The 26,159-nt window shown below is 40.3% G+C and overlaps 1 long non-coding RNA gene across 1 annotated transcript in view; it reads right to left on the bottom strand.

The window, feature by feature from the left end:
* The window catches only part of LOC139798545 (uncharacterized), a 41,447-nt gene extending 25,971 nt beyond the window's left edge, over window positions 1–15,476 (bottom strand). Inside the window, exon 1 of the long non-coding RNA XR_011726852.1 lies at window positions 15,445–15,476. This is a non-coding gene — a long non-coding RNA (uncharacterized lncRNA). The remainder of the gene's footprint in view (window positions 1–15,444) is intronic.
* Between the last annotated feature and the right edge of the window lie 10,683 nt (window positions 15,477–26,159).

The raw sequence follows: 26,159 nt of genomic DNA on the forward strand, positions 1-26,159 counted from the left end.
AGGCATATATCTACCAAGTTTGGGCTTTCTGTAAATTCACCAAAGGCAGCATGGATTCAAAAAAATGCACAGAACAGATACCCTTTTCCATAAGGTTAAGAAGTCTCTATAAATACCACGTACAAGCAATAGCACCTGGAAGAAAGATTCCTTGAAGCTGGAAAGAGGATGTTATGATAATGTGTGGTGAGCCAGAACATACCTATGCTGAAGCACATACTGTTTCCCAGTTTAGAGAGTGGAGAGGATTTAGGAAAGACACTGAAAATGAGCCTAAGCTAACTTTATAAATGATTAAATGCTAATCATTCAAAACTAATTCTAGTCTGCATAATTTAGGCATGTGATTTACCCACTACTTTTTGGTACTTGGTGAGCACTTGACTACTTGAATTTCCTCATCAAGTCAGCAGCAGTAGATGTTCCTGAAGATGTCCCAGGTGATGTTCTCTACTGAAATCAAGCCCTTTAGCCTTACATTTTTTTAATCTGAAGACTGTTTCAGTATGGGTCATTGCTAGACAGAGTGGCTCTAGTGGTTGCTGTGGTTTTGATAGCCTGTGAAGGTAGAACCACAAGACAGCCACAACCCTGATTTAGTGTTCAGAGCTTCTGCAGTATGTCCTGAAAGGTTGTCATCATATCACACCTAGCAGAGCCTTTACTCTAGGATTTATCAAAGCAGAGAAAAAAAAACAGTTTGGTGGCTGATATTTATCTGCCCTGCAATACAGCTCATTTGCTCTAACACAGACACTTATACCTCCCAACTGTGTTTACACAGCAGCTAATTTCTACTTGTGGCTGCTGCTGCTTATAAAGAAAACCAAGCAATTGTTCCTAACAATTATCTAAAAATAAATGTGCCGCCTTTATTGGGGTAATTAGAATTCTAAATAGTGCATTTCATGATGATTTATAATGTAAAAGCCTTAATGAACAGCGCCAAATCGGTCTTAGTATTCTTGAACCACCCATTTTCAGTTGCTTTCTCTTTTCCCATTGAGTTTATGGAAAGAATAATAATCAATCATTTTATATTTAGAAAACTCCTTTTTATCCAGAATTAACCAAAAGAATTAACAACCTTCTACCCAGTCCTCAAACCCTTGTCTTAGAAAAAGAACACATCACCCATGACAGAAACTGGACCAATTTCTGCATCAAGACTTGTTGGGAAACTGTCTGGAAAACTGATGGGAAACAGACATGTGAGCAATCCTGACTATTTAGCTTTAGCTAGAGTAAACTAAGGGCCTTGAGACCCAGTTGCAAGGTTACTGAAAGATGAGCTATGGGAAAAAGATAAGGGAACTGGCAGTAGAAAAGAAGAATAACAGGATAATGAGGTAGCCAGCAGAAGTTCTGTGAGAACAGAATTTGTGTCCAAGATATAGCCACCTGCAAGATATTGTTATATAAACAAAGGCTCTATATAAAGCGAGTGTCCACTGTTAATAAACGACTTCACTTTAACCATATTGGTGACTGCGTGTCGTCCTTTAAGCCTCCGTGGATTTTCTTCCTACATTTGGCGCCCGAACAGGGACCCTCTCGCTGTTGCTTCCAGGAGCGATGAAGACAGCTGGGATGAGAGGGTAGCGAGAAAGCCGACCGAAGGAACGGTGCGGCAGGTGCGGAGAAGCCAGTCGAAAGGAGACTGCTGCCCCGGCGGTCTGTGTAGCTGGTGCCCGGCTACGGAACGAAAGAGGTACCTCGAAATTGAAGAATCTTGCCAAGAAAAAGGTGAGCGGCTGGGGAGGAGATGGGGTCTACACTCTCTAAAGAAGAAGAGGCAGTAGTTAAGCTCCTCCAATGTATTCTCTCTAAGAGAGGTTTATCACACGAAGGCAGGACCTTACGTGAATTACTGAAATGGGCACGGGATAGAGACTTGATCCCCTCGATGGGTACCGTTTTAGAGTTACCTGCTTGGGAAGCCATAGGTACTGCTCTATGGGATAAAATTAACGATGGAGATAAGGAGGCACGACGCTTAGCCGCACTCTGGAAATTGATTAGAGAAACCTTAAAAGAAACGAAAAGTGAAAGAGTAGCAGCCTCAGCGTTTGCTGCCTTAACACCTGATCTACCAATACCGATGAATGCTCAAAATATGGACTTGACCTCTAGGCAGTTATTTGAGACACCTAAGGTGCCCCCACCAGCACCTGAAGGGACTATACTGATTCAAGCTCAGCCAACTGTGTCATTTGACCCTGGAGGGTCAGATGAAAAGCAAAAATGGGACTGAGAAGCAAAACAAAAAGCGACCGAAAACACCACCAAAATCGTCGGAGGACCCAGAGGGAGAGAAGCCGGAGAACACAGGCGAGGAACCTTGGAATGCAGATCCCCCCCTCCTGCCCGCCTGCCACGGCTCCCAAACACTCTGCCACCGCTGCCTTCCTCTCCACCTCCGATGCCTGATTTATCTTCTTGACCACAGTTGCCATCAATTAATCCTCTGCTTCACCTGTCAACACCATCAGTGCCTGCTATAGAGCAACAACCAAGGAAAGAACTGGGACTCAGAGACAAGCAACTCAGGGAACTGCTGAAGAAGCTGAAAGAACTGGAGACCAAGGATGAGTATACCCCTGAAAAAACCCTAGTTTTTTGCTCCGGAGAACACCCTAAACAACCCAGGGGCACTAATCCATTTTTATCCCCTGATCACTTCCCTATCCCTGCTCCTACTTCCCTTAACCCTTTAACACCCACTGCTCCACCTCTTCTAGATCCAACATGGGGAGGGGAGGGTGGTAGAGGGGATAGTGGGGGGGGGGGGAAAGGTGGAATCAACAATTGCAATTTCATCATAAATGGCAAATGCTGTGTGAAAATGAAGCTGTGATTCCTAGACAGAACACCGATGCATTATACAGAGTGCAAGCACAAATGTTACTTGGTGCTTGTCCTTTTGTATGTGCAGATTTGCAGGCATGGTTTCAAACTGAAGTGTTACAACTTTCACAAGAATTGGTGTATAAAGCTTTGTAAACTGTGCATGATCCTGCACAAGCAACTCCCTCTTTTACAAATATTAAACGAGGGAGTGGAGCCATATCCAAAATTTGTGGATCACTTATATTCAGTGGTAATATCACATCCCGACTTGACAGAAGAGATGAAAACAAAATTTTTTTATATGTCAGCATATGACAATGCTAATGAAAAAAACTAAACGTGCATTAGGACTACTCCCAAAAGGTACTACAGCAGCCCAATTGTTAGAAGCTTCTGAGCAAATGCTAGAAGCAGATAAAGCTGCTTAAGGACCATCATTGCAATATGGTTCTCAATATTGATTTATATTGTGGTGCATGGTCCACTGGTGTTTCATACAGAGACAAAAAACAAAGAAACAAACAAAAAAACCCAAAACAACAACAACAACAACAAAAAAAAAAACTTGGTAATTACACTTGAGTTTTGGTTTGGGAAATTGTACCACTTCTTTTAATTTTAGGCTAACTTCATTAGATTTTATGAGAAGGAGTATGCCTTTTTGGAGGCCGAGAGTTGCTGCGGGGAGTGAGAGCTGCTCCTCGTACAGAGAGCACCCCCACTCCTGCCTCTGCAGCCGCTTCTCGCCCCCCCGCACACAAGGGCACAACTCAGATGTGGCTGGTGAGCATTGCCAGTGTATCTGTTGCAGCTGCTGTCTCTACCCCCACAGACACTGCTGCTGCTCAAAAAATGAGCCCTGCTGCAGACAACGGGAAAAAAAAAAAAAAAAAAAAAAAAGAAAAAGAAAGAAAAAAAAGAAAAAAAAAAGAAAAAGAAAAGAAAAAAAAAAAGAAAAAAAGAAAAAAAAAAAAAAAGGGGAAAATAGGGGGGGAGGAAAGAGTGTGCCTTTGCTGTTTAAAGGCTTAGAATTCTGTCTCTATAAACAATTTTATTAGGCCTTTTTGGGCCTCAATTTGGCAACCATGAAGGAAACCAGGACTCCACTGTGCCGTGACCCGGGAGGGGTCTGGGGACGCTTTTGGGGCCCCCCGACCAATTTTTGTCGGATAAGCCTCCTCTACCCTCTTGGCTCTACGCGCCAGTGGACACCAGACCTTCCTCATAATAAAAAGGTATTTAAGTCCTTCCATTGCAGTGTTAAATGTGCTTTTCATATTGTATTGATAATAGGTTCTTGTTAATGTTGTAATTCATGTGATCGTTTATATGTTGATTATGGGATCCCTTGTCTATGTGTTGATTGTTGATTGTGCTATTCTGTTGCACTGCTAAGTAGATGAACTTAACTTCTGGTATTTTAACACAGATGCTAAAAGATGTTGATAGTGTCAGACATGCAGTTTTATAATATCGTGCTGCCACTTACTTTTTATTATTAGCTTTTAGGTTATGTTTGTGAAGACTTTGATGGAGTGTATTTGCATGAATTTATCTGATCATTCAGAGTCAATTCACAACCAAAAACGATTGATTAAGATAACATGAAAAATTAATTCTTGCATATATTGGGTTAAATGAATGGTTAAATCACTTAAGGATATGGGGATAGCTTAGAGATTTAATTAGACAAGGTTTATCAATTATATTTGTTATTGGTTTTGATGCTTTCGTATTGTTAGTATGTTGTTTATGGCAATGTATTATTAGCATGTTATTTCACGTGGTGAAGTAAGTCAGGATTGCTCAAAAACAAAAAGGGGGATATGTTGGGAAACTGTCTGGAAAACTGATGGGAAACAGACATGTGAGCAATCCTGACTATTTAGCTTTAGCTAGAGTAAACTAAGGGCCTTGAGACCCAGTTGCAAGGTTACTGAAAGATGAGCTATGGGAAAAAGATAAGGGAACTGGCAGTAGAAAAGAAGAATAACAGGATAATGAGGTAGCCAGCAGAAGTTCTGTGAGAACAGAATTTGTGTCCAAGATATAGCCACCTGCAAGATATTGTTATATAAACAAAGGCTCTATATAAAGCGAGTGTCCACTGTTAATAAACGACTTCACTTTAACCATATTGGTGACTGCGTGTCGTCCTTCAAGCCTCCGCGGATTTTTTTTCCCACAAAGACTTATCTCTATTTATTTAATTTTAAGTGATATTGCAGTAAAGTAGGCTAGAATGGAAAATATTTTACAACCAGAGCTGCGGAACATAATTTGGTCAGGCATTTAGCATAAATGATTATTCTGAAAAGAAATTACATGAGCTTTTTAGTGACATGAATAAAAAATTTCTTTTTTATGGCTTCTCTGAAAGGTAGTAAGCTCACAAGAGGTGTCCCCCAACAGCAGCCTTTGTATATTGTCACAGTATGGATCTGAAGCTTAAACTATCCAAAGCTCAACAGGACCACTTACTTCTGTAGTGAGGAACTCCATGTTAGTCCCCTAACTAGCTCTCTGATAAAGGTTACATACTTTTCAGCATATTTGATGTAAGCTCCCTTTTCACTAGAGCTAAAGCAATTTAATCCAGTGCTCTGAGCTCTGTTTAAGAGAGACAGTGGCAGACAGGAACAGATGGCTGAAAGATATTGATGAACAGTGTTGGATGGTACAGTGCTTAATAAAAATGAGTCACACCTTGGCAGCTCCTGGGACTGACCCTACAAATAATTAGGAAATTAAACTTCCTGGAAGAGAATATGGTACAGAGTCAGTTTTTATTTTTCTTCAAATTCATTTTTCCTTTTCAACAACAACCACCTCCCCACAGAAAAACCCCACACTCCAGGAACTACATAGAGCTGTGGCCAACGATCTTTGTCTTATTTGGTATTTGCTGGTTTTACTTTACAGAAGTGTCAGGTCTAGGACTCTTTTGTTTGGTATAGGGTATCAACCATCTCTTCCAAGTTCATTCAGACTACCAAACTAAACACCTTATGAAGAAGAACTGATTTTAAAATTCTCTTAAATTCAGTTGTGGTTTAGGTCCATGCGTAAGCAGCCAGGGGGTCTGCTCACCCACCCCTCCCAGTGGGATGGTGGGGACAAAATCCAAATAAAAGCTCATGAGTCGAGATAAGGATAGAGAGGTTTTCACACCACAATTTTGGTCACGGGCAAAAAAAGACACATACGGGCAAAAAGACACGGGCAAAAAAAGCCGGAATTTGAACCGGCTGTAATTAACTCAACATCTCAACATGGGGAGAAAAAATATCAGTTTATCAGAACAGGAGACAGAGAAAAGAAGAACAGATCTTAATTACCTTCCCTCCACCCATCCCTTCTTCCCGGGCCCAAATTGCTTCACTGCTGCTTCCCCCTCAGGGCACAGGGGACGGGCAGGGGGGTTCAGGGTCAGTTTCCCACATGGTGTTTCTGCTGCTCTCTCCTCCTCAGGGGGAGGACTCCTCACATTCTTCCCTTGCTCCAGTGCAGGGTCCCTCTTATGGCATAGAGTCCTTCCTGAAACCCTCTGGCATGAGTCCCTCCAGTGAGGTGCAGTCCCTCAGGAACTGCTCCAGCCCGGGCTGCACACAGAGTCACGGCTGCTTTGGGAACAGTCACCTCCTCTGGCACAGGGTCCTCCATGGCTGCAGATCCACATCTGCTCCACCGTGTTCCTTCAGGGACTGCTCCACCCTTCTCCTCCGTGGGCTGCAGTGGGACAGCTGCCAACTCAGCTCAGGAACCTCCTCCATCTCTCTCCTTCCTTAATGACCTTGCTAATTATGCCCTGGCACTGCTCTCACCTGCCCCTCTCCCCTGCTCTGCAGGCCTTTCCATGGTTCATTTTCCTCTTCTTGAATGCCCTGCTCACAGAGTCACATCCACCGGCCCAGAGCTGCTCAGCCTTGGGGCCGGACCTGGAGCCAGGGGAGCTTCCAGCAGCATCTCACAGGAGCCACCTCTCTGCTACCAAACCCCGGCCTCACTAACCCAAAATAAATACAAATGGTTTTGTTTTGTTTTGTTTTGTTTTGTTCCCCTCCGTATTATGGGCACGTTTAAAAAGTTTACAGTTACACTTTAAAAAGTTTACAGTTACACTTTATGAATTTGGTAGTTATAAAAATATAACTGTTACAAGAATTCTGAGCACATTTTTTAAAGAGATTTTTTTTTTAAACTTTCAGAATAAGTTTAATTTTTCATGTTTTCAACATTTTGCTTCAGAATGACATATTTTTGAGAAGTTAAAGTTGAACAATATGAAAATTAAAAGGGCCAAATCATATTTGGAAACCATGACATAGTTGAAATATGACATATTTGTGCTGTTTGAAAGAATGCTCTTGGGCTGACATAGCAAAGGTGTTTTTCTCTCTCATACATACACTATTTTAGCTCAGCTATAAGCAATTATTGATGTCCAATTTTCCAGTTAAATAACAAATCAAAATGGCAGCTGTTCTGTGCATCAGTTTAATGCAGATGATCTATAGCTTGAATGGACGAATTTGTGGAATGCAGAATTTCTAATCCTTACCAGATTTCAATGGCAAACAAAAGAGTACAGAGGAGAACAGATGCTGAGAATTAGCTGTGTCTAAACAATAACACTGTAGCAGAGCAATAAGCTTCCACTGCCTGCTGGTTTATTATTGAAAACTATAAAAGACAAGCAAGCTTTGGCATGGAACATACCTCATTGATTCCTGGGGGCCACCTCAGCACATTGTTTCACAGTACCTTACTTATGCAATATATATTTTGGTGAAATTCTGCTAATTTCTGTTATATTAAAATCAGAAGTATCAGAAATATCAATGAGACCTACAAATCAACATTACTAGTATACATCTGGCAATCCTGAAGACAGAAAAGGAAAAAAAGATGTGCACAGAAGTAATCTATAGCTAATACAAATGGGTGTGTAGGAAATGGACTTAATAAATAAGCTCTAAGGTAATTTTTTTTTCTTGGTGTATGTGTAAACAAACACAGAGGAAGGGTTCACAATTTACCACAGTAAAGAAAAGCCTTTCATAAAAATGTAAGCTAAAACAGTTACTTATGTAGGTATAAACATTGTTTAACATAAACCAACAGTAAAACAATTTAAAAATAAACAGCAGCAGACAACCAGGAACAGATAGCATTTCACAAGTGATGAAAGAACTACAAGATTGTCTGCAAATTTTGGTAGCTGGTGAGACATCCTTCAGAGCTGTTATCCCCTCTGTTCATCCTGGTATCACATTTTTTTAGTCTTTAATATTCATTCTCATGAAGTGTTACTTGCTTAGTTTCATAGTCACATATATAAGTACAGACTTTTCTTAGTAGTTTCTGATTCCATTAAACATGGGCTCATTTTTTCCTCTGGGAAAGAAATAGGCATTTAAAAGTCAAGGACATACAGGGTGATGTTTTGAACTGTATTCTGGCCCTGGGTGTAGCAGTGACTTCTGGAGTAAAGATCAAGATTCCACAGGTAGTGCACTTGGAAGAAAACAGCTTTAGTCCTCTCTGCACCCCTCCAAACTCTTCAAAGAGGCATGTGCAATATGTGGCAAATTATATAGGAAATAAATCCATCATTCCTTGTGAACCACTCCAGAGGTGACATTAATTCAATTGAATGAGGCAGAAAAGTCTCGGGAGGTGGCTGAGCTAAGGTAGCTGTGTGAAAAGTTAAGCTTGTGATACACTGGCATAAAGAACGGCCAAAAGTAATTACTGGAAGGGGAACTCAATTATCTGGAACAAACAAGTGATTGTGCAATTAAGGAAAACCCTGTAGATCATTACAGACCTCTTGTCATAAAGCATTTCTCCACAGTCCTGCTGTAGTGGCCCTGCTCTCTCAGCAAAGAGTCTATTGTCATTGCTCTATTATGAACCACAAATATGATCACTTGTGTACTTTCCTTAATTACCTTGAACAACAATGCACATCACTAACCTCCCATTTTACTAATGCTTTGGCATAAAAGAAGCTGCAGGAATAATAGAGAATCATGCAGCAGTCCATATACTACCTTGAGGATTGGAGGTTTGCATTTGTATCTTTAATACAAAAGATCATCTATCTGAGGGAAGGCACAAAGCTCCTTTCTTATCAGAGCATTTAGCCAGGATGCAGCACATGGCTATGTTTTGGTTTTCAAATCCACCCAGGCATCATACAGTGGAAAACTAGATTTGCACTTCATTGATTGAAAGGTTTGCTTTTGTTTAGAAGAGCTAGAAAGAAAAAGAAGAAAAGATCTCATTTCAGTTTTATTCAAAAAGAGAATAATAGAGGAAAAAGAGATTGGTGGAACAAAGCAGAATAGTGACTGTCTGTGAGAAAGAGAGGACATAGAAGCTAAGTTGGCAGAACAGTCTGGAGATGAGATTCCTTGAAACTACAGCTTTACCAGCCTGCTTGCAATTGTTTGGCTGTCTCTTTTTGATGAAGCTGTAGTGTTGGTGAAATTCTGTAGTGTTGGACTCCTCCCCTGTCTGAGGATATTATTTCTAAAATTTCAGCAAAACTGCTTACATTGCTTATGAGACTTAGATAAGAGGGTAAGAAAGGGAAATAAAATGTTTGTGGTGCTTTTTGTCATAGCCTTCCCTTTCACTACATGAAAAATGTTCATTAAAAAAAAAATACTGCCATTGTTCCTCTTTGAATTTCCTAAAGGGGTTTTGGTTTGTTTGGTTTTTCCTTTCAATCTTTATATGTCAAGAGAACTTTTGGGAGGGTTCTTAATTTATAATATAATAATAATAATCTGTTTTTTTTTTCTTTCAATCTGTATATATCCAAAGGCAGCACCTACTTATTCAAAAAGAATGTGCTCTTGTGGCTGGGCCACCACTGTTACCAGGAAAAATAAGTCTTTTTCCCCAACCTCCTTTCCCCAACCTCTTTTCTCTTGTACTGAGATGCATAAACAACTTCTTTCTGAAAGAGCAGCCACTGATATGTCCTCCAGCACTGACTGCTGCTAGTGAGAACTGCCATACTGACTTCACTAAAGAAATGTCATATATTTTACCCACTGGACAGTGCAGGCAGCTGTTTCTAACATTGCCTTTTGCTAAGTGCATTTTTAAACCGTGTTGGCAAAAATAATCTCTAAGGAAAATTTGCCTTCTGTGGCCCCTCAATCCTTGGCCTGAGTTTCAAGAAGCTACCAACAGAACTGATGATTAGTGACAACTCTGGTGACAGTACTTACTGCAGAAACATCTGTCTGGATGCTCTGAAATGGGCTGCAGACCCACCATCCTGACCCACCATTTGCTGCTGTGCAAATGGATTTATATCTCAGAGAGTGCTGAATCATTTATCTTCATTAAGCCACAGTTCCTGAAGCCAATAATTAGTGACAACTACTCTGGAAATGGCTGTGCAGAAAAGGAAGTACTAAGGGAATAAATAAATTCTGAAAGCAAGAAAAGTACAGGCTGGAGGAAAAGAAGCACGAAAATATTTTCTTCTTTGAAAGCATTTGGGATCCTGTGAGGACATTTCAGTGCAGACCAAACCAAACCACTGGTATTTCTGACCAAAGTCAACAAGAGCACAGGATGTGTGAAGCTGTCTGAAAGTTTGCTGGTGGGCACAGCTGGCAGAGGGCAACCTCAGCTGCTTTCCTGACACCCCAGGTGTGAGCTGCCCTGATCTTTTATTTCCTGTCCTTTGTTATCATCAGCAAGTAGCAGTGCCACATCAGGGATTTAAGATCTAAAAGGGGAATAGGAGGTGGCTTTTCATGTAAAGTGCAGACAGGGACTTTGTCTTTTCTTTTGACTATTTCTGCACATACAGTCCTAAATTTCAGCCCAGCCTTGCTGTACTGACACTGTCCACTTCCCTGAGCTACTAAATTAACTATTCCCTATTCCTCTAAGCAGGGTGCTGCTTTGCAGGTACTCTGGTGTTCAGGCTTTGTGAAGAAAGCATACAAAGCACAGCCATGAGATGATTGCCACAAGCTTCCCAGAAAGAAAACTTCAGTGAGAAAAAGTTAACAGCTTCCATCCAAGAATGATAAGCAAGTGACAGCAGTCGTTAAAACACATTTTAAAAATTCAGTGCACTCAAGGAGCAGAGCAGAAGGAAGCCTGGCACCCAGCTCCCCTCAGCATCACAAGCTTCTTTTACATTCTGACCTAAAAACCCCAGTGACTATAGAAAGACGATTTTTAAAAGCTGTGTTTTAAGGTAAAAGTGTTTTCCATTGACTTTTGTAGTATCCTAATTCACACAAAGATTTTAGAATTGGCCACTAGTTTTAAAAGCCATTGAGGAAATGGTTGAGGGGTTTTGTGCAGTCAGTACAAAGGATTTTTCATCATTTCTAACAAGCTTTCAGCCCCACCACTAACAAGGCACGTTCACCCTCTGGCTCATTGCCTAATTGCTCTACATTACTTAGTAGCCCTTTTGTAGAAACAGCTTGTACCCAAATTAAAGAAAACCTCTGACATTCTGCGAAGAATGGCACATGAAATCCCTCTTCTCAGGGCTATGAAGAAGTTTTAACTTCATAATGAAAAGATTTCTGTATCAGCAAAGCAGCACAGATCCAGACAATCTTCCAAGTGGAATAGTGGGGAGAACAACCTAACTCATTTAAATAGCTTGGACAGGTTTATGAGTTTGTATGAGGAAGCAGTGTCAGGTCACAGGGGGCTGGACTTGATCCAAAAAATTTGTTTTGGTTCCAAGTTGTAAGTGTGCTCAAGGCTGATTTAGTGAAATTTAGGAAGATGTGAGTACCTTCTGATGTTTTGGTGTTTTTGAAAGATGAGCAGCATTGCTATACTTACTGAGAAAAAAATATAAGTATGTGACAGCAGAAAAAGCAGAGGAGCAAAGAAATGATGATTTCATTCAGAGGCCTCTGTATTCTGTTAAGGGTAACACGCACTGGTTGCTGGTGGTCTGCAAAACCATTCTAAAAATTTCATCGCTCCTCAAAGAAATTGTCACCTCCCTTTAGCTAAAATTTAGCAGTAACTCTGCATAACAGACTACATGAAATGTAGAGGATTGTCAGGGTCTATGATGCCTGTTGTAACTCAGTTAAACTGCCTACATGAATATGATCCTTTCAGTTTTACAATCAGGATGGATGAAGGGATGTGTAAGGACACACAGGGGTGAAGTGGCAAAATCAAGAAAAGAACCAGCTCGTCCACATTGCAATGACTGATAATGGATAGGGAGGCATGACAGGCATGGCTGCCAGACCTTCAGAGGACAGACTTGGCTTGACATCCTCCAAGGGCCATGCTGATGATGTTTTGTGGGCTTTTTTTGTCACTCCTGCACCCAGCTACAAGGACATTTGTGTGTTTGGGGGTGTGTGGCAGATGCAAGGAAATGCAGCTCAAGAGGAGTCCTGCGATTACAAACTGCAACAAGGGAGGGGTGACACAAAAGGAAAAAAGGAAAAAAGAAGTTATTCTCGTATCAGGAACCAAGTCTGCTTTCTAGACAATATCATATGTTCATTGTACATTTTCTGGACATTTGGAAGGGGTGATCACCCTGCAGTGCCAGACCTACATGTGATCATCATCATAAGTGCTCATCCAGAGATCCCACCAGCTGAGAACCACCCACTCTGCAGTGAGAGGGAAGGTCCCCTCCCTCTGTGCTGAGCCTGGGTGATCACATCACATCATAAAGGGTGATCACCTCCTAAAGACTTGATTTGCAACACTTTCTGAATAGAGGCTGGCAGGACACTCTGGTATGACCATTTTAACACACTGGTAAGTACAGGTGATGGAATTCACTTAAAGCACTTGGTACCCATGGACAGAAACCATCAATCCTATTCAAATATATACCCTCCCGTATGAAAGAAAAGCTGTGTGTGAAAAGCCAGCTGAGCCTCCATGAACAAATTGCATTTATATGTGTGTGTTAACTACCAGTTGTTGAGCTGATCTGGTCAAAGTCCCTGGGCACAACCACAGTATTAATATTTTCTTTGCTATAAAATGAGGTTGCTATTCGTTCCCATATAAAAATCCAGGGCAGTTCAGCCAACTTCAGCTTGTTCCTGTTTCTCCAGTAAGCACCAAACATCAGAATATGGTCGTTGGTCATCTGCTTGTTAGGAGCAGAACAGCCAAATAATAAGCAGGAAACCTGCATGAACACTCTCTGTTTCAGGAGGCTGTGAAAAAGATGGCTTGGTTATGGCATCGTTTCCCTCCACAATAAAGGTTTTGCTTTCAGTTCTGTAAGTACAGCTCATCCATCTCAGCCAAGAGCTCGGGGGCTTTTACAGTTTTGTGTGTCTGTCTGGGGGCAAGACAGGAAAGTTGTTTTCTTTCCATGGAAAATAAATATGCTTCAGAACAGCAAAACAAGAAAAGAAAAAAAAAAAAAAGAAACATTATAGCCAAGGAAACAATGATTTTTCATGCAGGAGGGGAAGCAAAGCATAAAATAGGGTATAAGGGGAAGCAGGGTAGCCAGACTTTTCTTGTGGCAGAAAGTCCAATTCATGTTCCTCCGGCTGTGCATGAGTCACAATGTCCCAGTGGCAATGTTCTGGGACATTGCTCTGTGCAGCTGGCCTTTAAATATTTAAATCTATTGGACTACAAGAAAGATGTCTGCTCTTTGCCAAGCAGCTGCCTGTAAACAGCTTTCTAAATTGCAAGTCTAGGCTGCAGTTTCCTAATCCAGAAAGAACAGGAGGAATCGTCTAATTAACTTTTCCTTTTCCCCCAGAGAAGGACCCCCTTGTGTTGGGAAGGAAGAGATGGGTCTGAGTCTAGAAAGGAACTGAAGTGACACTGAAGTGACACTGAGCTTTTTTGGCATCTGTTTGTTTCACTTGGGAGTTTGCTGTGGGCTGAGACAAGAATGCAGCCACACACTGACCACTGCCAGCTCTCTTGCTAAAGATAATTTCTCCAGCTCTCCCTTGCACCCACTCCAGCTATCAAAGTAGATGTTTCTCCAGGTAATTTCATATTCCAGAAGAGTCACCCCACTCAGCTAGATGCAGGAAAAGACTATCAGTCAGTGACCTGGAAATTGCTATTTCAAGATCTTCATGGTCCCAAAGCTACAGGAGTGCAAGTAGAAATCTCTTTTATTTGTGCCCAGGTTGCCTCTCCCAGCATTTTTTTTTGGTACATACACTCCAAACCATCTACTCCATACTGAGGAAGATAGGAACAAAGAACTTGCAACTAAGAAAATATCAGTCACATCTATGGGAATGTGTAAAAGAGACTAGACCCAGGTTCACCTTTTTTCTTACAAAGATCTGTCTCTTTTGGCAGAGATTTTGGCATGGTGCACTGATGCCAACAGGAGCTGAAATTTGAGATGAGAATTAGATTCCTAAATATTCCTCAAATTCTGAGGTTTTGTGTTTGGGGGCTTTCCAGACACAAAGATGGATTTATCTGAGTCAAGCCTATCTCTGGAAGACTCTGCTTTAGGTCTCAAAAAAAGATTGGAAGTTATTACAAAGTTCTCTCTTGAGTCTTTTCTTGCTTTCTCATCTCTGTAAATGAGCATTTATACATGGAGAACATGTTCTCTCGTGTCATTTTGTTAACTTTGCATCTAACAGTGAAGTAAAATGGGTATAGAAAAGGTGTAAAGTTCTTGCATACTCGTAAGTTTATTACAAACTTCTGTGGTGTGGAATGCTTCATTATGAACTTGGACCAAAACTTAGCTGAGTTCACCTGGGTGTCATCTAAAAGAGCTTCCTTGAAAAGAGACCTATGAACCTTCTTGGCCATTTATATTTTTATAAATATTTTATATTTTATAAATATTTTATTTTTATAAATATTTTATATTTTTATTTTTATTATATAAAAATATATTTATATTTTTATATTTTTATATTTTTTTTTCATTCACAGATATGAGTCTTGCTTCTGCTTTGCTGTGAGCTGAGGGTGCCAGTAAAGGGCCAGCTGGAATCCTTCCACTCCTGTGCCTGACACTTTTTGCTTGATTCTAGGAAAGTGTGACCATCTCTCCTAGAAACTTCAGTCCCCTGAATACAGGCAAGTATTTACTAGAGGAAAAGGAAAGCACAAATGCCAGTAGCAGGAGCAGGCTGTGATGTTTCCCTGTTTCAGGAAAAACGTGGAAATATTTTTCTTTTCATTCAGTATTTTTCAAAGTTTTCCATTGTCCATGAGCAGATTTTTAAAAATACTTCACAAGGATAATTTTCAAAAGGTCAGAGGGTGGTATTAGTCAGGTAGTTTTGCCAAGCATCCTTTGAAGACTTTTTCTACAGTAAACAAAAATTTGAGAAATCCCTAACTGGCAATTAAATAGTTCATGCGGACATTCCTATTTTTATAAAAAAAAAGGGCATTAAAGAAAACCAACAACAACAAAACCAATATGGGCTTAAAGTTTCAGCTTGGCTTAGTAATGCTTTGGATAAATTTGTTCTCATTGTATTTCAGATGTGTTATTTGCAAATCTGTTTACCCAGTGCTCAGCCCTGGCTCCAGCTAAATGATGTTCTTTACAAAGAATATTGTTCATTTTGTTTCCCCCCAGCTATTCCTCACATGGGGTTTTTTGGTTTGTTTTTGTTTTTTTTTTTCCTGGATATTCAGTTGGTGTTTACATTTTGCTGCATTATCCAACAAACAAACTTAAGAGGTTTAGCTGAGCAAAGTTCTTGCAATTTGTGGGGGCACAGCAGATCAGGGTGCTCTGAGCTCTGGCCCCAAAAGGCAGAGTCAGGAATGGTCTCTGGAGGATGCCAATGCCCCAATCCAAGCAGGGTGCTTCACCTTTTAGAACAACCATCAGTCATCCCCAAAACTTCAGGGCAGCAGAACTCCCTTGTCTTTCCTCACATAACTTCCTCCTAACCCCACAGACTTCTCTGCACATCCTGTAACCTAAAGTAAAGTTGTCTTGGCTCTTTCTCTGTCCCTCCTCACCTCTTCCCAAACACAGTTTCTTTTTCCTATGTATCCCTCCTCCTGCCTATGTGCATTACTGACCATCTGACTGAGCATTTTTAATTTATTCACCACGGATCAGCTTAAGGATTGCTCCTCTCTGTAATTCACACCACACACCCTGCCTGCTGTTGAATGTTTTTTAATTCTGTAAAGTTCTCCAAGTTACAAGCTACTGTGCACTGTGTCATGTATTGGCATCTTGAATCTTTAATAAAGTTGTTCTCAGGTAATGTTTCAATAAATGAAATGTACCTGTTGAGATGGGAATCTGCATATTAACATGATGAATAATGGCATCTAATGGAACTGGAGATACAGATGAAGGAATAGAATATTGTAGAGAAAAAGAGCTTCTCACTTTTTTTTTTTTTTTTTTTTTTTTTTTTTTTTTTTTTTTTTTTTTTTCCGAAACTTGAGTTCTTTTTGTCTGAGAGTTCTCCCACATAGTTGTCAAGTTTAATTATTTAGGACACATACCCAATAATTTACTAATTCCCCGGGAAACTGTCAAACATGTAAAAAGGAGTAGAGAGAAAAGCCCTGGAGAGATTTTTTTTAGCATGACTGCAGTTCAGAAAAAGCTGTGTGCACCAGTACTAAGGGCTTGGGTATTTCATATACATGGAGATGTGCACACATGTTTATACATGACTATATATTCATCTGCATACAAGACAAAAGCAGAATTCCTAGGAAAACTAGGTGAATGAAAACTGTTCCTTTTTAGACAGGGAAACCCCATAAAAATTAATTTCTCACTCTGCAAGTTGATACAGAGATTTCATGGGAAGCTTAGTGCTGACTTATTTGTAATGAAGAAGTGAGGTTTGTTTTCAGTGAGGATTTGTTATTCTATAGAAACTCAGATCCTTACAGGTGCACAGGCACCCAGTTAAAAATGCAAATCAATAGGAAAGAGCTATGTTCACCTTCTTAAAAATCTGAGCCTGAGCACCTGATCCAAGGATCATTTGTTGTTTTCCATAGACTTGTGGACAGGACCTACCTCAAAGATGCTGCAAAGAGAGGCAAGGTCAAGGTCTGCTGCTCAGTGAAGGGAAGACAATGTGCTAAAGCATCAGTGGACTCAGCTCCTTGGCAGCTTCCCTGTTGTCCCTCAGGATGCTCCAAGGTTCACAGCTGTGAAGAACAGCTGAAACATGTGAGCAGGAGTATTGGCAGAGTTAACCAGCTAGAGAAGGACACTGTCAGAACTGGAAACAGCTGAGATGCAGGAAAGTGGGTGCAGGACAGGTGGATTAACTTAACTCCAGATCTTTCCACTGCTGCTTGGTTCATTGTTCAGGGACCTAACACCGATTTACTTCAAAGAGGTGCAGAAGGGACAAGGTGCCAGAGATGTGCTGAAAGGAGCTCTTGATACACCCTGACTGGGAGTGAGGGGAGTCTCCTAGGAGCCAGCCAGGGCAAAGAATGATTAATTTTCCCCTTGATTTTTGCCAATTATTTTAGCATGTCAGACACCAAATGCATTATCTTTGTTATTCTTTTGTTCTGTCAGTGATTTTTGGGGTGCCTCAGGACGTGCTTGGTGCACGGGATTGAGGTGTCTGGATTCTGTGCATGTTGTTTTACATAATGCTGATCAAGCCTTGGGCTTCAGAAGGAATAAAGCTGGGAGAATCAGCACAGATAGTAATAGCTGCTGCTAATGGTGGTGATTTGGAGAACAACAAGAAACTAAATCAGGTAAGCTTAATTTTTTGCCACTATAAAATGCTATTCTTGGCCACTTGCTTCACGTAAGAGTACCCTGGAAGCAAGAACTGGGGAAAAGTGGTTAATACTATGCAGCTCAGGTGCTGAGCAAGTGTCTCCTGGGAACAATTTCTAATATTCAGAATAAATTTAGAGCCTGTGAGGCTTTGCCACCTGGTATTGAAACTCTTCCTCTCCCTAAATATTCCTTGATTTTAGCATTTCTGTGAGTGCCTGAGAATGGATGGTAATTCCCCTGAAAAGAAACCTTAACAGTATAATAAAAGCTGCAATGCACCCTTTCTGCTCTGTTTTGAACTACAGGGGAGTCTTATACTGTAATCTCACTTCTGGGATGATATATATGTGGCTCCCACTGAATTACTGCTGGTCTTGCAATGCATCATCTGCTGTCATTCCAGATCTGCCTCTTCCCTGTCCTCTGCCTGTGGCACTGCCCTAGCACCTCAGCACCTACTCTCTTGACACAACCCCATTCTGAAAAAAGCCACAACCCAAAAAGGAAATCTCCTTGCTGGTGCAGTTGTGAACTATGTTATATTTACCCACATATTCTCAGTCTGGCCAGGCTAAGACTTTTCAGAAGTTTCAGCGGGTTTCAAAAGGGGAAGATTTTTATTTCTTTTTCCTCTCTCTTAACACAGAGACTGAGAGTCCCTGAGATATTGCAGCCGTGAAAAAACGCATCATGATCCGCCCTGGTGGGAAACAATTTTTGAAGAGTCTGCTGTTGACAGGGCTACTATTGACCTTGGCAATATGATGAATTGCCTCACACTATCTGTATCATCCCAGGGAAGATTCACAAACATTTCTTCTTACACGTATCTTTCAAATCACCCATCACAGTGTGTACTATACAGTGTAGCAAGAGCTGGGGTCCTGTTGATCTCCCCGAGCTGTTTTTGCTTAGCAAGACACAAGAAGGCAAAATTTATATCTGGGATGTTTGCCTGAGATAAATGAATTACATTGCAGGTCAGATGATACATAGAAGCTGACCTGTTAGCTAACAGCCTACAGTATGCATCTGTTATTTTTAGGAAAAAAAACCCAACATGATATTTTTGCTCAATAAGAAAGTGTGCGTGGGTTTGTATCATTATGAAGAGAGAACTGTGAAGTCAGGTTGTATTAACCACAAGACCAAGCAGCACAAATGCTTAGGTAAGCATAAGAAAAGTCTTCTGGACAGTCAATAAGAGTTAAATCCTATTGTAGTAGCCTGGCAGTTCAGAGATGCTTAGGAAGTGAATATGTAAAGGAGCTTCAATAAAGTATGAAAGGCAAGCCTGAGGGGGTGGCTGTATGGAGTTTTCCACAGGACAATATTTCTAGGTGTCAAATCACCCTGTATCTGGCAGGCTGTGTTGAGATAAACAAGGCACTGAACTGCTTTGATGTTGGAAATATGCAAAAATTTTCACTCTGCTTCCAGATTTCTGCTTAAGTGAGTCTGGGACTTGCTCTAATAATCTTTGTGTGACTGATCAGAAGCAAAGCAGAGATAAGGTGTGTTAATTGTGCTACTAAATTCCAGTGTTATCTGATGTCTGGGATCTAGGTCTTCCATAGTACGGGCTATTGATACAGAACTGGTCGATTCTTTGCTGTCAATGAAGACACTTTGCTGAGGCAGGCTTGCAATCAGTTCAAATCTCCCTTTGAATACCATTGTTAGGAGAGAGACATTTAACTCTGGTTTAGCTTGTACTGTCTTTAGAAGGACAATTAACAAAACCCATCCTGTCCCTTGCTGAGCAGAGAAAGATGCCTTCACCTAGCTCGGGTTTTGAAGGGAAGCATCACAAAGGACAAGAGGGACAGCATCCCCTACTGGAACCATGGGCCAGCACCGTGCCACTGAGAAAAGCTGTGAAGTCGAGAGCCCTAAAGCAGAAGTTAGTCTTGATAAAAGGAATGACTTTCTCAAAAAACAGAAAAGCCTGGGGAGGAGAGGGAGAACTACATAACTAGTGATGGCTTGTTGGGGCAGAGTTTGCACCCACAAGAGTTTGTTTGGGATTTGGGTGCATATTCCCTGGAAAAATATAAATTTAAACATTTCTGAAATAGTTTTCAGGTCCTTTGAGTTTCAGGGAAGTCTGCAAGCAGCTTAACATGAGGTGTTGCATGCTAAAAACAGCTGTTGCTCTAATTTATACCTCAGGGCCTTTTTGCTGCTCAATGTATGTTGAAATGGAGTGGGTCTAAAGGAGATGTCCATTCATCTTATTTCTGCCCTTGCTCTAGGCTCTTCACTCAGACTGCAACTTGATACACTGCACATTTTCCTAGGAATTTCTTTCTGCTGATCTCCTAAAAATATTATTTTTATTCTTGTTTTAACTCATGTTCCATATTTGGTTTCTATTGCCAACAGTCTGTGAGCATGCAATGAAACTCATTTGGCCTCCTAACATCTATGTAGAAATAAGTAGATTTCTGGAAATGGACTCCTTGTTTTGCCTGACTGTCACTGAAATGAAAGGGAAACAAACTGCTTTATAAAGCTATCTCTAACAACTTTTAAGTGCAAGTGATAAAGTAGGGACTTGACTTGGGCCTGAAGGATAGCAAGGAGTACTTGGAAAGCTGAGAAATCCTTTTCACTATCAAGTAATAGCTTTTTCAGTGAATGAGTCTGGAGGAAGCCTACATGTGCCACTGACAAAATTAGGCCAACACAGAATTATAGAATCTTGGGAGCAGTTAGGCAAACTTATCCTTTACATTTCCTCTTTCATTGGGATGGCATATAACTTGTTCATTCTGTGCTGAGTGTATTTTAACTTCTGATTCAAAGTAGTTCTGACTGGGAAGTGGTCACTGCAGTATGCTGGGCTTATATAAAGGATGCTGGAGTGCTGTACTCACAGTAGAAAAAATTCAAAGGCTTTATTAATATTTTGAAGTATTTTTGCATATGTCTCATTATGCCTCTAACTAGACTCCTGTTTAGAATATGTATCAGTGACATGGTGCAAAGGATATAAATGTAGCTACAGAAATACAGCTGTACACAGTGCCTTCCCAAAATAGCTAAATGTTATTTTTGTATTAGTTATTTGGTTTGGTTTTGGTTTGTTTTCCTGTAGGGAAATATTTAATATTTCAAACAGAAAGATAAATACAAAATTTGCCTTTTGATGGAATGAAAAATTCCTAAAGACCCCCCAAAATCCACCCTTCTTCTTCTGAGGAGAGACCTTCTTGCTCTCTAAAACTACCTGAAAGGAGGTGGTAAAGAGGTGGGTGTTGATCTCTCAAGGAACAAGACATAAGACAACAGGAAATGGCCTCAAGTTGTGCCAAGGGAGGTTTAGATTGGACATTAGGAAAAATTTCTTCACCAAAAGGGTTGTCAGGCACTGGAACAGACTGCCCAGGGGAGTGGTGGAGTTACCATCCCTGAAGGTATTTAAGACTTGTAGATGTGGTGCAGCTCCAGTTATCATAGCAGCTTTTTTCTCTCTCTTTGTTTTCTCTGTCTACCTTTCAAACTCTTTATTCTTGGTAATACTATTTACCTTTCTTCACAGTTCCTGTTTCAATAAGCACAGTTAAAATGTCATCCCTTTATTTTCAGGGAGTAAAGACCAAGATAATACTGCAAGGCATTTCTTGGCCTGATCTAATCAGTTGAAAATGTTTTGCAGAAGCAAAGGCAGTGGACTCAATTGACCATGAGGTTTGATTTCTGTGCATTAAACCTCATGATTTTGTCCAGCTGCCTTCTGACCCCAGCCAATGTTTCACAGCTTGCTGCACTCTGCTCATTTGCTTCAAGAGGTGGCTTAAATTTTTCAATCTAATAGTTTTTTAGAATTCAGATCACATTCTGATCTCAAAGACTAAATGCAGAAGTTTAAAAGAAGCAGTTTCTAACTTTGGGGGATGTGCTTCTTAGCTCCTTGCTTTTGACTTTTCTTTTTGTTATTTCATATTTTCCTGACAATAATACTATCAATATCAAGTTAAAGAGAATTCCCTGGCTGAAGTAGTCTTTTCACAGACTTCTTATCTGTCTAAGCATTCATCTGCCCAGAGCTAAGATCCTGCCTTAAACTTTTATGGCAGTTATTTTTATTAGATACTTTAGAGATTTTTTTTTTTAAATTATTCCTTTTCTCTGAAGACTGATTTTCATGTATACCCCATAACACTGTTTGTATCCCAGAGTCCCTCTGTAGCCTGGGATCCAGGTCTAAAACAAAAGTTAATAAAAGGAAGAAAGGACTCTTCAATGCAGAGGTAGAGCAGATGAGTTGCTCCACCATGGGTTTAATGTTGCAACCCACATCTCTTCCCTTTTCCACTGAAGACATCAGTAACACTATGGTGCTTATAGCATCCTCATATGTGATTTTTCATATAGGCACCATAGTACCTTATGTGCTCTGTAAATTCTTTCAGTTCTGGATTGATTTGTTTTTTTGGATTTGTATGACATGAAAAGAAATGGTCTTCTTGATGATCAAAATGATTGAAAGCTTGTCTGTCTTACAAACTTTTTACCTTTTGAAAGCCAATAAGCATATAACAAGACCATTTGTCTAAGCAGGTGCCAGCGACTCTGTGCCAGTGCTCTCTGGACCTTCAGTGCTCTTAAGTAATGCACAGTTTTAACCCTACAAATTCATCAAGGGGACTATATGTATTAGTACACTAAAATTTGTTGCTGGCCACAGTTCCTGACACTAAATGGCTCTGAGATGATTGCAAGCCATTCCTTGCTACAATATCAAACAAACTGTGCTCTTCTGTTGTGTCATCTATTCTTCACATCATAAGACTTTATAAAAGAAACATGACTCAGGCATCTCAGTAAATTCTAGGGTGAGGCTTTAAGACTGAGTGTTCTGCTAGGCCTTTCTAAACAGCACATGGAAGATGTGGCACTATAAGCTCATGCCTATGGTCTCCTATCATAGTTTGGCTGCTAAAACAAAAGCTTCTCCCATCACTACACTTAAGCTGTGTTAGTGACACCTCGGAAGGCAAACACAAACTGTGTTGGGACATTACTGCCTGGCTCACAGTGTCTGATCACTCTCTGCTCTATCCAACCAGAAGATGGTGAGAGTCTTCTAGAGCTTTTTATAAATATTTTATTTAAGGCACAGAGCCATGGATGAAGAAGTATTCATAATGAAAACAAAATATTTTCTTAAGCTACAGCAAATAATTCAAGAAAATTATAATTTGACTCTGTCTCACGCAGCATTTTTCCTGGTATAAATTGGCCTAGCTCTTTTTTCTCCACTGGAGCCATACTACTCTGTATTTTTGGAGAATCTGACAACTTCTCTTTATTGTGCTAAGTTTGTCTGTGTTGCTGGATGTCATCTACTGCAAACACCATTCAGTATGTATGGAAGTCAGCTCAGGGACAACTTGTCAGATCATATTATTCCTGTCTATTGTAGTAAAATACAATGAGAAATGCAGCAAGCATTTCTCTCTCAGAAAGGTGAAAGAGCAATACAGAAGAGCAGAGACATTCTAATGCATCTATAAGATGCATCTACTTTAGTGCAGGTCTCTGATAGAATAGATTTACAGTTTGATTTTGGGTGAAAAAAAATTCAAGCATTACAAATCTGCTTCACAGACAATTTTGTAAGGAAATACAGATGGCAAAAATATCAATTATAAGTACAATACATAGGGGACAGGAAAACAGACCTCCTATTTTTCCTGCCCCTGGGTAACATTTTCAAGAAGGTATAAAGTGAAGGGAATCAGGGTCAGTGAAGGGAAGATATGCTTGGGTAGAAGGAACATTGTATCAGGTGTCTGAATCCTCATTTTTTTGTTTCTTCAACTCTATTGTATTGATTTCTGGCCTTGCTTAAGTCTCTCTCACTCATGGGGGAAGGGTCTTTCAAAGTCTTTCATGGACACAACTTCCCACTCAAGGTAACAATGAAGCTGGTATTTTCAAGAGTGGAAGCAGCTTGAATACTCACAGTGTGGAGTGGTTCCTTCAGGACTGAGAAAATGTAATGGGGGACTTGTATAAAGTCCATCAGCAGTTTATGTGAGAAATAGCAGGGTTTGAGTTTGAGCATTGCTTTGTGTCTCTGTTGAAGGGTTCCTTTGCTTTCTGTTATTCCTGTAATCAGTACTGAATTACTGTAAAAACCTTGGATGCCATCAGATAACCCTTATATCAGGACTCAGTTCTGCAGTTGGTGTGAACAGAGATTACCTCAGTTGGCTGAAAGAAATCAGGGCCTTCAATTCATGACTTTTCAGCATGAGAGAAATGTATGTCTTTTTTTTTGTTGGTTTTTTTTTCCCCTCCTCTGAAGCTAAAAGACATTTTTCCCTGGTTCACAGAGAAAAACTTATCTTGGGAAGACTGTAATCTTTCCTGCTCTCATCTGGCCATCCCAGCCCCTGTGATGAATTGCTTCTCACTGCTTGGATGGTCCAGCTGCCTATCTAACCTTACAACCTGAAGGAAGCTACAATCTCTCTTAATTCACTTTAAAATAATGTACATAAACAGCAATGTTTCTACACTGTCAGAGCCAAGATGAAGAAAATTTGAAGGGGTCAGACATCTATACACATTCTCAACCAGGAATCAAAACTCCAAATGGCTTAGGATCCTAATATCAAAAGTGTGTTGGTATCTCATCCACAAAGACATCCATTGTCTGCAAGGAATCCTTTTTCTACAACCAGCTCCCATTTTCTTGATAAATCAAGGGCTTTGTCTTTTCAAAGAACCTTAGATTCATTTCTTCTTTAGCAAGATTGAACGGAAGCCATGAAAAGCCTCCCAGATGCAAAGTAGAAGATTTGGTGCTTAAAGGGAGAAGCACACTGAGTCCCAAAGTTTGTTAGCAAGTGAGGAGCTGACATTTTCTATTCTTCTGCCTGAGGGATGGAAGCAATCATCTGGCACATGTCTACAGGGCATGAAATAACAACTTGGCTGTAACATATCAGGTCAGATCCCTTCCACTGCTCAGCTTTGAAGAGTTAGTGAGGGAAGAGCAGGAGCCCTGTGCATGTATATGTATGTGTGGCTTATTTTCTCCCATGCTTGGGATTTGATATAACAATTTAACACCTGCTGAATGGAAAACTTAATTCTTCCTGCTACTTGAATGACAAAGCTGAAAAAATGATGACGAGGATTTCTTTCAAGGTTGACAAAGTAATCTCTCAGTACTGGTCACCACTGAGTTTTAGAGAAACCTTCAAATGCAGTTTTCCCTGTGTAGGGTTGTATTTATTTTGATTTTCCAATGAATTTCACCGGCGTGGAACTGCCCAATGAAGACACATAAGGACAGAAACAGATAACTGGTGTGTTTCTGGTTGACTGTGTAGTTCAACATTGTACTGTGAGCTGCATTATCATTAAGCCCATCCCTCTCACAGGGACTGGGACAGCTCTGGAGGGAAAGAAATTAAGCTGAAGGGCAATGAAATTACAGTGACTGATTGGGACTGGGTCTTTGGCATAGGTGAGGCAGACTAAACCACAGTCCACAGTGAATCTAGATACTGGTATTTATTTAAGAACAAGTAATGGTAGAGATTTTTACCTTGCTTTATTATCTTACACATTCACTTGCACACTCTGATCCCCAGCACTGCATTCAGAAGGTTCCACTGGTGAAAAAAAGAAGCTTTAAACATTTTCAGGCATGTTTGTTCTGCAGAACACAATCCTCAAAGTGTAAAAGTCCTTTTCTTACTCATTTAAATGTGTTGCAGTTTAACAACAGAAACATTATTTTTCTCATTGAAAATGAAAAAAAGAATTCTCATTTTCTCTGTGTAGAGTATTGTTAGAGCACCATGTAAAGCCTTCACATAAAGAAGATAATATTGCTTTTCCTCTTCATTTAACTTGTTTAGCTCAAGTCCTGTGTGATTCCTTTAATGAAGGGATATGCCACTGAGGACAATTTGAAATGCAATGCTTCCTGCTCTCTCAGCAATGAGGTTACTTCCATGAATCCCCAGCTGGAACCTGTTTGAGCTCTCTGCCCCGTTTCTTATGGATGCAAAAAGCAACATTAAAGGGAGAACAGAGACTGAAAGAGAGGTACATTTTGCAAACTTCCTAAGTAACCTTGTCAGGAATAAGAAAAGTTAAATTACCTCCCTGCCTTCTATATTACCTTCCAATAATAGTCAGCTTCTGATATCTCCTTAATTTTTTTTTTTTCTGTGGTGAATCGAACCACTAAAATACAATGGCAGGAAGATTTGGAGTTTAATGGTTGTACGTCTGGTCTCAAATTTTGGCAGGATTTGTTCATTTCCCTCTGCTCTGCACTTCTGCTTCAGTCAGTTTCACAGATTCAATAGAAAGAATTACAGTGAGACTGCATGGCCCTTACACTGCATGTCACTTGTCAAATGAATCCATGAGAAAATAGTTTTAGAAAATTATAAGATAATGGTGCTTAAAAGGCACCTCTGTGTAAGTGTACACACAAAACTCAATTCCACTACCCATGCTAAGGGCTAAATGCATGCTCTGAGACCCACCTTTGCTTTGTTTATCCTTGATACTTCCTTTTAGTGTATTGCCTGCA

Source organism: Heliangelus exortis, chromosome 7 (genome assembly GCF_036169615.1).
Source record: "Heliangelus exortis chromosome 7, bHelExo1.hap1, whole genome shotgun sequence".
In the NCBI taxonomy this organism is placed as follows: domain Eukaryota; kingdom Metazoa; phylum Chordata; class Aves; order Apodiformes; family Trochilidae; genus Heliangelus; species Heliangelus exortis.